General features: G+C 54.0%; 1 protein-coding gene across 1 annotated transcript in view; it reads right to left on the minus strand.

Annotated features, from left to right (window-relative positions):
* The window catches only part of PTPRE (protein tyrosine phosphatase, receptor type, E), a 139,399-nt gene extending 125,808 nt beyond the window's left edge, over window positions 1-13,591 (minus strand). Inside the window, exon 1 of the mRNA XM_012655366.1 lies at window positions 13,343-13,591. The gene's annotated coding sequence lies outside the window, so the exon portion shown is untranslated. The remainder of the gene's footprint in view (window positions 1-13,342) is intronic.
* Window positions 13,592-14,995: the final 1,404 nt, after the last annotated feature.

Consider the following 14,995-nt stretch of genomic DNA (forward strand, 5'->3'; position numbering starts at 1 on the left):
ACGGGTGGCAGCTGCAGAGCAGAGAGCCGGGCACCGGCTCAGTCATAAACACCCACACAGACAAAAGGTCCCTAGTGAATACGCACCGCCCCATCCATCAGGAACAGCAGAGAGCACAGCTCCTGGCAGGAGAGGCCCTCTTATTCCCACGTGGATGACACGAGGACCTCAGGATGGACCACAATACGCCCCACAATAATCCCTAGAGCCCTTACCACACGGAGTCTCCCAGGCAGGGCGGAGCTCTGCATAGCTAGGCTCTTAGGGGACTGCCTCCCACAGGGCCCCGGGGACAGAAAGACGTGGAAGCCCAGATTCCAGGTGAGGCCACTGGTGGCAAAGGATGCGAGGGCACCCATGGGCTTTGCTCACCACTGGAGCCCCGGCACACAGATCTCCCACTGATAGCTGCTGCATGAGTACAAGCCAGTGAATAATGAACGGGTGTGCGCAAATGCCGTGTGGCCGCTCCTGTGGCTTACGGGCTGCTGGGAGTGACCACCACCATCACAGCTGCCCGACATCCCAACATCAGCACCGTGCTCATTTGGTTAGTTCTTGTCCTTCCCCAGTCGTCTTCTCTTAAAAAGCAGCCCCTGAAACTGGACCTCATTAATTCACTAACAGCGTGTTGTAGATCAGTCTGTCTAATTATTTTCCTTCAGCAACTTCAGTTCCCACGAGAGCACAGGTCCTGCCCAGTGCAGGGCGTCGGACGCAGCATCGATGCCCCTCCTGCGCCGCATCGTCAGCCAGCCACACCACCCATTCCCATCCTGCCCTCCCCATGGTGGAAATCCTGACCTCATTCTGGGCCCCTGCAAAAGCCCCTAGCATTCTCCACCCGGCTACGCTTGGAATTCCCTGGGGAGCTTTGTGAAAAATGCAGCTCTCCAGCCTCAGTGCGGAACTTGGAGCCAATTGTGAGTACGAGGCCCAAGCAGGGGGTGCGCATGACTGTACCCAGCTCTGTACCCCCAGCCCAGCCCCTAGGAGATGTCCACGTCCCCGGCATCCCTTCATCAAAACGTCTCCATCACATTTCCCTAGCCCAAGATGGAGCCAACGTCCCACCTGTGACTCTAAAGCCCGTCCCAGGCAGGTCCAGGCGTCCATGTCCATGCCAGCCTCCCATCTCACTGCTCCCTGGGTGGACCTGGGGCCACAGGATGTCCTCTTCCTACCCCGCACAGGCCATGTGGCCCCTGCCACATACACAGGCCCTCTTTCTCCATCTTTGCCATTACCGGTCCCAATCCCTTTGGTCTCTGGTGCCCAAGCCTGCGTTCAAATCCCAGCCCCGCCACTACCCTCTCTGGGCCTCCATCTCCTCCTGTCCAGAAGGAGCCTGTTCCTGTTCTCACTCTATCACTGCTGTGAGCATGAACCAAGGTAACACGTGAAAAGTGTTTAGAACAAGACCTGGCACACAGCAAGTGCTCAGTCAACACCAGTGATCATTAGCGTTGTCATAGCTATTATTTCATCTACTGCCATAAATCCCCGCTGAACACAGGGGGCGAAGGGAACACTGACCATCTCCACGGCGGCTTTGTGTGTCCACAGACTCGATGGCCCGGGCAGCTCTCAGGTCTGAATTTTTAAAATGGCAGTAGGTGTCAGGGACACCATCCTGTTGGCCCAACCCTGCCACCTGCACAGACGGAAGGAAGGGCCCTGCTGTGTGCACAGGTGCTCACATCATCTTTTCTCTGCCAGGTGTGAGGGCAGCTCCAGCCAGGCGGGACCACGGCCCCTCTTGGAGGAGCAGCAGCGGGGCTCCTGGGGGAGCCGTCTGCCTCCCACCGTCACTCACACCTTCCCGGCTCCACCCCTGCCCGCTGGGAGGACGTGGGGCTGAAGCCCGGCAGTCAGAATAGGCAGGCCCTGGTCGCCGCACCCTGCAAGCTCTGGGGACAGGCCAATTACCCAAGCCTGGCTCGTGAGAGCCAAGGAGGTCACTTCTGGGTCAACCCAGACGCACTTCTGGGTTTGTCTGTGGGAAAGGCTCTCCCCTTTTGCAGGAGGACAGGATGTGACGCTGCAGCTCTGAGCCCGTCAGAGGAAGCCAGGGCCGTGGGGCAACGTGTGGCCACTGGATCCTGCTGTTCCTGAACTTTCAGTTCCGTAAGCTGAAGGGGCTCATGACCTTGAGTAAACTTGAGTCGTGTTTCTATCTCTTACATCCCTAAGGTCCCTGACTTCAACCCCCACCCCTGCCAGTACGTGCGGTGACCTCACACACACCTTCATTTGCACTGAGGCCCCGGGAGAAGCCAGCAAAGTCTGTGAAAGAAGAGGCTTCGCTCTAGACCCAGGTACAGAGACTATCACAGAGCTTCCCATCAGTGGCAGTCTGGGTGGCCTACGGCGAAGTCAGCCTCAGGGGCTGGTCCCTCTGTCCCACCTCTGGGGCTCTGCCACCTTCGAACTTTGGTGGAGCAGAGGAGAGAGCTGTGCTCACGTGGGCTGTTGCCCGCCCACCAGCTCTCTGGGAACTAGTCCCTGGCTGGGGGTGGGAAGCAACATGGATCCGCGGCTAGACTCCAAGTGAGGCAGGAAAGGCTTCTCCTGGAAGGCGGGCCCCTCATCCTTTGGGGGCTGCCCCTTCCCCGTGGGGTCCAAGGGGCTCTTCTCATGGAGGCTTTCCGTCCTTAACAAATGCCTGTGAGCTCAGGGTGACCAGATACCAACTGCTTCCCTCGCTCAATGCACTCGCCATCAGCTAAGCCTCCTACATTCAAGCAGTGGAGCGATTCCTACCCAACGCCACTCCAGCCAAGCAGTCACCCTAGGGGGACACGGCCACACTCCCTGCCTGCCGGGGATAATAATGGACACAGCACACCGAGCCTGGCTGCTCCAGTTTCCAAGATGCCAAGCCACTAAAGAAAGCATAACCTCTTTAAAGCATTTACAAATTACTACTACACAGAAAAGGAAAAAATCCCTTGCTAAGTGAAATAACCAGAATTGACGTCACTGATTTCTGCTCAGCACTGCCCATTCATTCAGGATGTGCATTTTAACATAACAAATAATAAATCATTTGTTAAACAAAAGCATGCTACTCATGAGGCACATGTACACGATACTGCCTTCTGAGATACCTCCTGGAAGTGATTTGCCAGGCAGAAACCACACCCCGAAGATGAGGCCGAGCGTTACTGAGGCCGGGCAGGCAAGAGATGGATGTACAGCAATGACGTAACAGCTCCTCACCTCCAAGGCCTGCTAAAGGGTGCCGCGCACTCCTGTCTAAACAGACAAACAGCCTGGGCTTTCCTCTTGTGGAAGCAGATGAGGGCCCCCATTTCCTGAGGCCCAGCAACACTAGCAGCGCTTCAGACCCAGGAGGGAGGGGCCAGGGACCAGTCCACAGGGGACAGCACAGAACAGGAAAAAGACACGCAGCCCACCAGCCTCTGGGGCCGGCAGCGTGGCCCTGGGCAGGTCTCGCTTTCCTCGTCTGCAGCTGACATCAGACCCTGGTTCAAACGAGGGAGCTCAAAACTCTCACCAGACCTCTCAAATATACAACATCTAAAGCACAAGGGTAGAATTTGATTTGGTTTTTGGTAAATTGAAAGACTTGTACAGAAAATATATTTCTAGTTATATTAAAACATATGAGGAAAGTTATTGAGAAAATAACTGGCAATGCACGGAAGTGTTTTCTTTTTATATTTGACAACAAAGCCTTTAAGGGCTGGTTCTTCAGTGTGCAATGGATTCCGTTTCCTGACCACGGCAGTAGAGCCAAATCTGCGTGTCGGTCCTAGGCACTGGCCTGCACAGAGGCAATGCGAGATAGGAAAAATTGTTAATGCCATTGGGTCACCACTGTTGTTTCTGACCACCGTGACTTTTGAGATGGTTTACAGCTTCCTCAAGGGAAGGTAATCCTTGCATTTCCCAGTCGGGCCAGTTCTTTGCAATTTTGCAAAAAGTCTCTTTCATGCACCTTGAGAAATCCTACATCTACACTCAGCAACTGTCAAAAGCTCTTCCTCACGGGCAGGCCTCTCCTTATCTCTTGCTGTCATGGTGTGTCTTTCCTCCGATTCTGCCAGAGTGACAACTGCCAGGATGCTGGGGTTGCCCAACAGCCATTAGGCCGCCGCTGGGACTTGGCTTGCATAAGCAGCCGCGATTCTTTTAGCCTTTCCCCCAAGATGCCGTTTCTACCCCGTCAGTAATCTTCATGGCTTCCATATAGATCGTCTCCATGTTAAAAGGAAACGTAAATGTGGCGCTCCAAGCTTGACTGAAGTCTTTAGACAAGGGTCATGGGTGCCAGAGAGAGAGAGAGGGTGAGTCCCAGTTTGTCCCTCTCAGAGGCTGAAGGCCATTACCCGGAGCTTGCAGAGGCCAACCCACCGGCTTTGCAAGAGGGAGCACAGAAACGTCACCCCTCCCGTGAGCCGACTCTTCTGATGATAATAGCCATATTAAATGATTCATTCTGTGCCATTTTATTAGGAATATTGTCTAATCTCCAAGAAAGCACATTGTAACCCAATTTTTAATAAAAAGAAAGACGGACAGTTAGCACACTGAAGCACAAACATCGTCTCCACCAGTTTCATGCTGAAAACCTCTCTTCACCCCGACCCCCGTTGGACAGACCCTCCCCAGTGGAATCAGCTGCCCATATTCCCTAAGCTTCCCCTCAGGCGCCCCACACTCAGCTCACAGCCCGGGCTCTTCACCACCCCTCAAGCCCGGTCTGGTCCAGTTGCCCTGGACAAAAACCACAGGGCTTCGATGTCACCCTCATCCTCTCACCTGCATGATCAGGTCACCCACAAACCCATCCCGCTGACTCAGTCTCCCCCAGCTACCTCGGCACATCTGACACGCAACCAGCAGGAGGTCCTTTCTCAACCTCATGCTGGGTGTGCCGCTGGGCTCTGGGGGCTGGTCCAGGCCACACGGCAGGCGACACACCTGGAATCCATGAGCCTCATGTCTGGGGAAAGGACGTTAGGCAAGACTCCCTGAAAACTGTAAAAAGAACTTCGTACACACATACATTTTCCTGCAAAACAAATCCATAGTCTTCTTACACTCTCAAAGCGGGCCGTGATTTAAAACAGGTTAAGAACTGCTGGGCATCAGACAGGATCCAGGTTCCTTGATGGCAACAAGTGCTAGGAAAATCCCAAAGGTTCCCGTCTCTGATGTCCCACCCCCTCTGCGCCTGAGCTCCGCTCTACTCAGACACCTGCTGCTCCCCAGGCAGGACCTGCTACTTCTCAGTGCTGGGCAAGCATGTGGAATCCCCCATCTGGAATGTTCTAGCCCTGTCAGCTGCCAAGGAAACACCCTAGTAAACCACACCTGTTCTATTTGGCGAAGCCCTTCTAGACCCCCACGCCACAGGCCGCGCCCCTGCTCTGTCCCATCCCTGCGCCCAGCATTGCATTTAATATGCCCAGGGAGTGACGGGTCCTGTCTCCCTGTGGACATGCAGCAACCACAAGACAGGTGTCATGCCTTTTTTTTTTCAACTTCATTGCTAGGCACAATATACAGATGTTCCCAGACTTACAACGAGGCTACATCCAGATAAAGCCATCATAAGACAAAAATGCATTCAATACCCAATAAACCCATCATGAAGTTGAAAAATTATAAATCCAACCATCCTAAGTTGGGAGGCATCCGTATACTGTAAGTACTGAATTAAAGTTTAACACGTCCCCTTGTACCTTCTAAATGATCTTACAGATGCTTTAATACTACTCACATTTGATGAAAACCAAGAAATATCCTTTGAAAGAATATTGTTGGCTCGCTAAGAATAGGCCTAGCTTGGCACAACACAGTACGAAGTTATTAAATTTCTGGTTCTTGCATTTTCACATTACATTGGGCCAGAATCAGGACCTTGCTCAAAGGAATACAAATGGACAGACTGATAACATCTCCAATAGATGACTGAACTTTAGCTGATGTTTGCAATGCTGGCAAAAAGTAATTTATTCAATTGCTGATGCACTTAATAAACTGCTGCTTCTAGCTTAGGAAACGAGAATGCTGAGTCAACAGCAGTTCAAAATTAAGGATGAGGTTACTGTTTCAGAATATTCTTTCATCCAGTACTTAAATGTTTAGCTGTTTACGAAACTAAGGTTACTTTCAGAGTCAGAAAATTCATATGCTGAAAAAAGCGTTAAAAACAAGGAATAATTTTACTAGTAACAATGCAAGTTTTGAGATGATTTGAAACAATGTGGCTGGAAACTGAAGTTTCTTTTTGATTAGTAAACTTCATAGTGTGACTAAGATTGTAAAGGGGTTTTATTTTTACATATTTAAGATGCTAAAATATTTTATTCTCTTTGGCAGAGCATTTACGCGCTTTCAATACATTAAAGAAAACACCTTAAGCAACATTTTATTGGCCCAGATTGAGTTGCTGTAAATCCCTGAATGTATTAATAATGAAAAACCACAAATATTCTGGCTTTTTATTAATTTATGCTGATCTCCACCCCCAACCCCCAAGTAATTGTGAGAGAGCCTCTGCTTCATAGATTCAGAGCGTTTGAGTCTGACTATTAGCTTCATGCCCTGGCATAAGGATATGCCACCCCAGTGTGAAATTGTCCAGGGTCATGCCCTGGTCCTTATCTCCTGCCCACATGTGCCCAGGACACAGGGCTCACATTCCGGGTCGAAAGGGAATGCACAGGCTGCCTCAGCTGACAAGCACTGGAAGATAAAAGCTCAGCGTCTAAGAAACTCTCTCTCTCTCTCCCCCCTCCTATTTGTATAACAGTGGGAAAGTGCCCTGAAGAAAGGAAAGATTTGGAAAGAAACACCGACATCTGTAGGAAGTGTTCTGTGCTGAACACCAACCTCCCAGTTGCATTCACTGGCAGGTCTCTCTGGGATCTGGAAAATGGGCTGCAGCGCTCTGAAGGGAGGACTGACCTGCCTCCACGAGATGGTGCCTGCTCCACGGACCACCCATCCTAGTGACAGCCCAGCCGTTGACTGCGCTTTGCAACAAGTGGACTAGCATGGAATGGCTGAGAGTAGAGCCAGTCCTGGGAAAACTGCAGGGTAAGAAAAACTGACGGCCAGTGTCCTCAAGGTCCCTTCTGAGCCTCTGCCCTCCCCTCCTCCTTGTGTCTTCACCCCCAATCCCCACAACAGAGAACGGGTCCACACCAGGACTCAAATGTTAGCACCCACCGAGGAGACACGGGCTTTCTCACAGGTCTCTTTCCACGCAGGCTGTGTTTCCAACAGCAAAATGAAAAGCGATAGCCCATGACAAGACTTCGAGCAGGCTGGGTGGTGAAGTGGGGGCAGGGTGGGGGGAGCCCAGGGCTAGGACATCAGATTGTGTCTGTGGGTGTCCACCTCTGAGGCCGTCCGCCTTGACGGGGAGAAGAGAGGACGCCCAGAGCTTCCCGGAGTTGACCCAGGAACCTGCCAGGACAGGAGCTTCCCCGGGTCGGGGCTGCGCTCAGCAGGTGCGTCCCCAGCCCTCGGAGCACGCGGTGCACGTTAGCCAGGGAGTCCGGGCCAAGTCTGCGGAAGAGCGCGGCAGCCCCATTAAAGCCCTATTGTACAGACACAGCCAGAAAAACGGCGAGTCCTTTCGGAGTGAGACACAAAATAAAAAGCCTTAGTACAAAGGTCATTTAAAATAATACATTGTAATCAAGTAGCTACGTGATAGGACATTCAAAAATCTCCACTGAGAAGAAAAATGGAACTAATTTTCTCGCTAGTATAAAAACCGGTGACTAATGTTCAGCTGGAAATGTCCAAATGGATTTAAGGACGTTAGTAACCAAAAATTATGTCTGCGTTTATAGAATAGAAATCGAGGGGCTCGTCTTGAGGACAAAGTGACCGTGGCCGAGAAGTCAGAGCTCAGATCAGCACAGGCCTCGAATGACCCCTGACCTCGCGTGACCCCACTGCCCTGTGGTGAGCATTGGCCAGGTCTCCACACACCACCTCCACCCACCCTCACGACAACCCCTCTGGTGACATCATTGTCCCCATTACCCCCGCCTCCCCCAGAGCCTGAGCACCCGGCCCCAGTCTGATCCCAGTCCTCCTGCTCCCGAGTCCTTCCTCCGAGCCCAGGCCGTGTCGCCGCCCGTGGAAAACAAAGCCCCGTCGCTTGGATCTGCTGCTGGAGTTCAGGGAGAGTGAACTCGGAGTTCAGGAGAGCCCACTGCACTTGGCATCCTCCACCGTGACCTAGACAGGCTGCCCCTGGGTTCTATCGCTGCATCCATCCATTCCTCCGCTTCACATACAGCTGCGGGGAGACTCGGAGCTCCCGGCGTCGTGCAGACAGCCGTCCACCCCGGGAGCGAGGGCAGAGTCACGCACCCGGCTGGGAGCTCGCAGCCCAGCACCGTCGTCCCGCACTAGCCCTTCCACTGGAAGGGAAGTTTGTGTTGTCGGCATCCAGACCTGGGTCCCAGCAAGTTTTCCTACCGGTTCTTCATTCTTTATCCAATAAACACTAACATCAAAACACCCGACCGAAACACTCCATAGGTTTTTAGCACATAACAAAGTATCCTTTTGTCTCTAAATGGTTCCCTACCCACTGATGGAGTCGATATTTGTTTTGAGGAGAAAAGAGATTTCTCCACCCCTTTCATTACTTGATACAATATACAGTAGCGGACTAGTCTAATTAAACATTCTTGATAGCATTTGAAAGATACTCTAGACATCCTTTAAAACTATTTCATTTGGTCCCTTTTTTGGGGGGGGAACCAATGTAAAAGCTTGTTTGATTTTCTGGAATATATTGTTAAGAATTTTTATTTCATAAGCTTAGTCAACCCCTTTGAAGTATTTGTCTAGTTGAAAGAAAGACCTGGGCCCCCATTTCTGGTTACACCAGCAGGTGCTGTGACAGTTCAAAGTCTGTGGACCACATCAAAACTCCCGGAGTGCAACACCTGCATGGGGCGGGGGCGCGATGGGCGTGATTTGGGGAAGAGCAGCCGGAACAGAGAGAAGAAAAGGAAGCTGGCTTGGTAATCCCCAAAGAGGGGTCTCCCAGCCCACATCTGGCCGCAGTCCCCCTGCCCCACTGCTCACCTGGGTCTGGGATTAGCATCATTCTACAAAGCCCTATGACTTCCAGGTGCCGCTGATGATCTCAAGTCCCAGCCATCTAGAATATTACCCAGCACTCTGCTTTTGCAAAAATTAAAAACAAAAAAATTTTAAAAGCAAGTAATAAAATAATGACGCTCAAAAATAAATTTTTGATATGTCTGAGGCCAGTAACTAAGAAAACAGCATGTTCAATGTACCCGTGAGCCGATTCTCACTCTATCCAGGTTTGGTACCCAGAGCAGAGAGAGATGCGGCCCAAGTGCTGAACAGAGAAACGGGAGGCAGCCCAGCCTTGAATCTAGCTGTGTACACAGCCAGCAGCCCTTCCCGGACCCACGGTGGGGAGGTGTGAAATCCAGCTGAAGTGCAGGAGCTAGAAGGGACTCAGAGATGGCCCCGGGCAGCTCTTCTCTTTGGAGATGATCAAAGTGAGGTTCTGAGAGTTTCTGAGGCAGTCCGTAGCTTCATAGCTTCACGTGCTGGTCTAGAAGACGCTCTCTCTGCTTCTATACACCTTATTCTAGACCACACTGCTTCTTGGTGCTGGGTTTGGTTCACTTTTGCAATGCCTCACACCCAGCCTGCTTTAATCAAGGCCACGGGCCCAGGTTAATGTGCACAGCAAGTTGCATTTCTGCCTCATCGACCCACTCAAACACTGAAGTCGGCAGTGTGTGTTGAAGAATGGATTCATTCATGGTAAGTGATAACATTATGGGATCAAAGTACTTAATCACGCAAAATTTACATAATCTTTCAGATTGTCGTGCAAAAACTAAAGTTATCTAGCATGTCACACCATACTGATCTGACTCACCAATCTGGATGGTGAACAAAAGGTATCTATTAATACAGACTTTGGCTTGGTTCATTTATTCGCTCAAACTTTGCTGGTTCTTAACGCATGCAATGCACAGCACTAGGTGTTTTAGGGAAAAAATAACTATAGCTTCCTGAGTGCCAGCCATGTGCCTTGTGGTTTACGTGTACCATCTGTCCCCCTTGCAACAGCGTGTGAAGTAGACATGACCACTCCCATGCTAGAAGAGAACGCTGAGGCCTGAATTTTGAGTCATTTCGCCAAATGACTCAATGACTTTAGATCATCAGCGGCACCTGAAGTCATAGGGCTTTGTTGAATGTTGCTAATCCTAGACCCAGGTGAGCAGCGGGAGCAGGGGGACTGCTGCCAGACATGGGCTGGGAGACCCCTGGTTTGGGGATTACCAAGCCAGCTTCCTTTTCTTCTCTCTGTCGGAATCTGAGTCCATACCTGAACCCAATGTGCAAGCTCTGAGACACACGCCCGCTGCCCACGAAGCACTGACTGCCTGGTGGAGGACATGAGCTATTTGAGCAAGTGAGCTGGAAATCAAAATAAGTCCAGCGCTTTGTGACAGGCACAAATAACTTCCTGTGGAATCCAGAGTAAGAGAGATTAGTCTTAGGTAGGGGGGCAGGAAGGCCTCACAGAGACCGAGGCATTTGAGGTGTGGCGTGGAGTCCCTAAGATGGAGATAAAGAGAAGGAGATTGACAGCAGGGCCTGGAATCTGGAAAGCACGGGGGCTTCCGGGAGTACCAAGCCATTGGTTCTCTAGGAGAAAAGCCAAAAGGAAAACTAGAGATGATCTTAGCAAGAAGGCCAGTCCTAATGGATATATTCATTTCTGGTTTGGCAGCAGAACCTCTGTAAGTGTAACTCAAACATTGTAAATGAAAATGATGGATCCAACAAGGGAGTGGAGGGCAGCTTGGATAGTGTTGCCTCGCTGCTCCCGGAGCTGCCTCCCTGGGAAGTCATGTGGGTAGAACTGGCCAGGTAACCCCTGGATGGACCATGCTCATCTCTCCATGATTCAAGTTCCATCTACACCAACAGAGATGTGTGGCTGTCTATCAACCACAGCTGACATCCACTAAAAATACACAAACACGCTCACATCAGCACATGTTCTCCTAAAAGGTCTCACTTCCTCACTTGTTCACCTGTCCAACAGGTAGGTACCTGGCTGGGCACTGAAGATACAATATTGTCCTCACAGAAACTGCATTCCAGTGTGTCTTCCTGAAGCAGCGTGGAGGTAGGTGCAATTGGATGGAGAAGAAAACACCAGGAAAGTATTGGGTGGGGAGGGGGATCATAAGTTTGACTCTGGCACAGTGAGTTCAGGATCATTTGATAACCCAGGAGAAACGTCAAGCGGGCAGGTGGGCGTGAGAACTGCAGAGGAGTGGTCTGGGCTAGAAATATGCCTCTGGCCCGGAGGGAAGGGATTTGGATAAATGGTGGCAACTCAGACTGGGATAATGGTGGTGGAGACGGAGCAAAGCGGGCCAACTGAGGCACGGTTTGGAGGAGAAGCATATTTTCACCAACTGATGCCTCTGCTTCTGCCATCAGCCCCACCACACCTGCATCTCCTCTCAGGGTCAAGGATTTGCATGCATGTAGGCCTTGCGGGGAGGAGGCCGCTTTTTAGGGCACAGAGCTCCAAACTCCTCCAGGTTTCCACGAATGCCAGGCGCCCCTGCACAGAAGTGAGAAGTAGCCTCTGTGTGTGGCTTGTGGACTCGAGCACGTTGCTTTATCCTCACTGCCCCCCACACCCCATGCTCGCGACTCCAGGAAGCATCGCAGGGAGACAACAACTCGCTCATCATCAACTTCCCTCAGCTGCTTTGGCTGGGGGTGATGAGGGAATATGTTATTAAATCCAAAACCATCTGATTCATCCAACAACCTGGCCTTTTCCAGAGAGCAAATCTAGCTGCTAGCTCACGTGCACACACGGAAAGTCTTGGGGTGGGGAAGGGGGTGGTACTGATTCGCAGACATCACTAACGCCAATAAACAAAGACCTTCTTCCCCAAGGTCACGGTCAGGGGCAGGGCCAGGCCTGGGGGCTGGGGGTTGTGCCAGGCCCTCTCTCTGGGAGGGTAGCCCCTACCTCTTAGGCCTGTGCCTCTGGCCTTTTGCTCCCCAAAGGCCTCAAGCCTGAGTTTGGAAAGCCCAGCCCCCAGCCTTGGTCCTACAATGGAGGTCTGCCCCCATCCTGAGGGCCGAGTGACCATGGGGGTCAGAGGCCTGCCCCAGCCACAGGCATCCGCCATGCCCTCCTCTGCTGAGTGTCCTGTCCGGGTTTTGGGAGGACACCCCCCGACACACACACACAGTTTAAATGGGCACGAGTCTTTACTTTGCAGAGGCAGAACTTCATCGACCTTTGGGACACAAAGACCTCCAGACATCCCCGGTCGAGAGGCATCTGGGGTCAAGAGCGGAGACAACTAGACATGGACACGGTAATTTTTAGAACATGTGACCATCCTTTGCTGGTTTTCATTCAACTCCGCTACACACTCATTCACTCTAAAATACAAGCACAGATCCATATTCTTTCCTTGAGTTTCAGGGATCAAACTTCTCTGGTGAGTGGTGGTAACTCAAGACAAATCCCTATCACAGTTCCCCAAGTATAACTGTCTAACCTTTCTGGAAAGGTTTGCACGCCTGGAAGGAATGTAGGTCAGGTCCGGCACGGTCTCCAGCCGGCTTGGCTCAGCCTCGCCATCCTGTGGGTTGCCCGGCCTTCCCCAGCTGGTCCCCGGGAGCACGCAGCATTGGCACCGCACAGGCCTCTGGCCCCAGGAGCTCTGCCAGGTCACCGACCCTGCAGACCGGGCCAGTCCGACCTGGCCCACCTGCCAGGGTCTCCCTGCTGCGTCTCCGCGCCAGGCAGCACCCTCTTCCTCCTCCCTCCCTGAGAAGGCAGGGGGACCTGGCCCCTGGCAGCATCCCCGGCACCCCGACCCTCCCGGAGTTGACGCCACCTTCTCCAAAGGCTCCCCTCTCAACCCCTGTGTGTGCGCGGCCCCAACACGGCCGCTGGCAGCCTTTCTCTGTCTCGCCAGCTTTCACATTCGTCGCCCTGTCGCCGTCCCCGCGCAGTCACCACCAGCAGACACCCTCTTCTTCTGTTTACCGAGAGGGAGTGTGCTCGCAAGTTGGGCTGGTGGCTCTGGAGAGGGGTCGCGCTGCGGGCCGGTGGCGGGGGTCGCGCGGTCCCCAGTCGCCGGTACCGGCGCGCCGCCGGAGCGGCCGGACCCGGTTCGGGACCCGGCACCCGGCGCAGCCCCTCCCTCCCGCGGCGGCGGCAGAGGCCGAGTCCCCGGCCTGCCCGGGCCCCGGGGCGCACGGCCACCCGCCCGCACCCGCGCGCCCTCACCTCGGGGGGGCCGGTCCAGTCGCGCCGATCGCGCCGCCGCGGCGGCTCCGCATCTCCTGGGTGTCCGCCCGCCGCCCTCGGGGGCGTCCAGCGGTCCCCGCTGAGCGCGGAGGAGGGTCGCGGGGACGCGCGGAGGCAGCGGGGTCCCGGCGCCGCGTGCGCCGCTCCTGCCGCCCGCCGTCCGCAGCAGAGCAGGAAATTTGCCCGCTGGCCGGTCCCGCCGCCTCCCGGCTCGGCTCGGCTCAGGCTCCGGCTCCGCGGCGGGGGCGGGGGCCCGGCGCTGCGAGGAGCCGGGGCGACGCCTGGTGCCCGGCGCGGGGAGCGCACCCAGGGCGCCCGCCCCTCTTGGCGTGCGGCCCCGCCCGAAGGGGATGGCCCTGAGGCCCTGGAGCACCCAGGCACCCTGGGCGTCCTCTTACTCCAGGCTCCTCCTCCTTCCAGAAAGCCCCTGGCCCGGGCCCTCTGCCTGGCCCTAGGTGCGTATGGAGGGTGTCAAGGTGTGACAGGCATCTTACCACCGGGAAAGAAAAGGCAAGGCCCTCCTATCCGGCCTGGGCCCTGTGCACCAGGAAGTGGCCTGGCTGGAGACAGTTCTGGGTATTACAGCGGGTGCAGGGAAGCGCAGGGCACCGGAACCACTTGTGGTTTGAAGAAGCCAAGCCGGGAGAGGTGTGAAGTCCCAGAGCATGGTGGCCTCCTCTGGAAAGAGGGGGCGAGGATGCCTGCTTGGTGGGTGTTGAAGAGGGTTTACTTGTCACTACAGCAACATCTGGCAAAATTAAGTACACATCAAGAAGAGGAAGAGGAGCAACATAGGAGAGGTCTGGGCCTGCTGTCCCAGGCGACTTCTTCCCAGGTGATTCATTTAAACTATTTAGGGAGTCTTCAGAGAACAGGAAATTGCACTGGAGGGGAAGAAAGGACACCACGTCTGGTTCTGAACCTTTGTGCCTGCCCTCTGGCGTGGGCCAGGGCCCAGCCCTCAGGAGGGATGCTGCCCTCTATGGTAGGCTTGTGAGGGAACGGTGAGGAAGTGGACTTAGGGTGTGTCGCCTCACCTTGCATTAACAGCTGGCGGCCAACTCTTAGGACCTTTGGGGCCTGTTCCAGACAGAGCTACAGACCCCAAAGTCTGCAGAGTGGTGGGTCCCTCCTGGCCGAGCATCCACAGGTGACCTGCCCCAATGTAGCTGCCCTCCCCAGGGGGCAAAGGGCTGTGAAGCAAGTGGGGAGCGTGAGCTCTACCTCCCCTGCCCTGCCCCCATACCCTGTGGGGCCGGGGGGCCTTCTCAACCCCAGAGCTTTACACCACATCCGTGTGCGCATGACCCACACCTCCTCCTGCTGCAGCTGGGCTGTCCTCTGCGTCCCAGCCCTGACTCTCGCTCTTACTCAGTTTCTCCACGGTGGGCCCTGTGCCTACCCCCACCGCCCCCTCCAGCGGCTCTCCAAGTCCATTTCCCATCTGGCTTCTCTGTGCACCTCAAATGCTCCCCCTTCTCTCCTCTCACTGCCTCTGCCTCTCAGGTGCCTGAGTGGCCCCCCAACTTCAGACCCACCCAAGAGGATCCATTCCTCGCACATCATCAGGCGTCCTTACGAAGTGTAAACTGGTCCTGCCAGCCCCATGCTTCAAAGCCCTCATTCAGAGTA

The sequence above is a fragment of the Propithecus coquereli genome, unplaced genomic scaffold (genome assembly GCF_000956105.1).
Source record: "Propithecus coquereli isolate 6110/MARCELLA unplaced genomic scaffold, Pcoq_1.0 Scaffold473, whole genome shotgun sequence".
Lineage (NCBI taxonomy): Eukaryota > Metazoa > Chordata > Mammalia > Primates > Indriidae > Propithecus > Propithecus coquereli.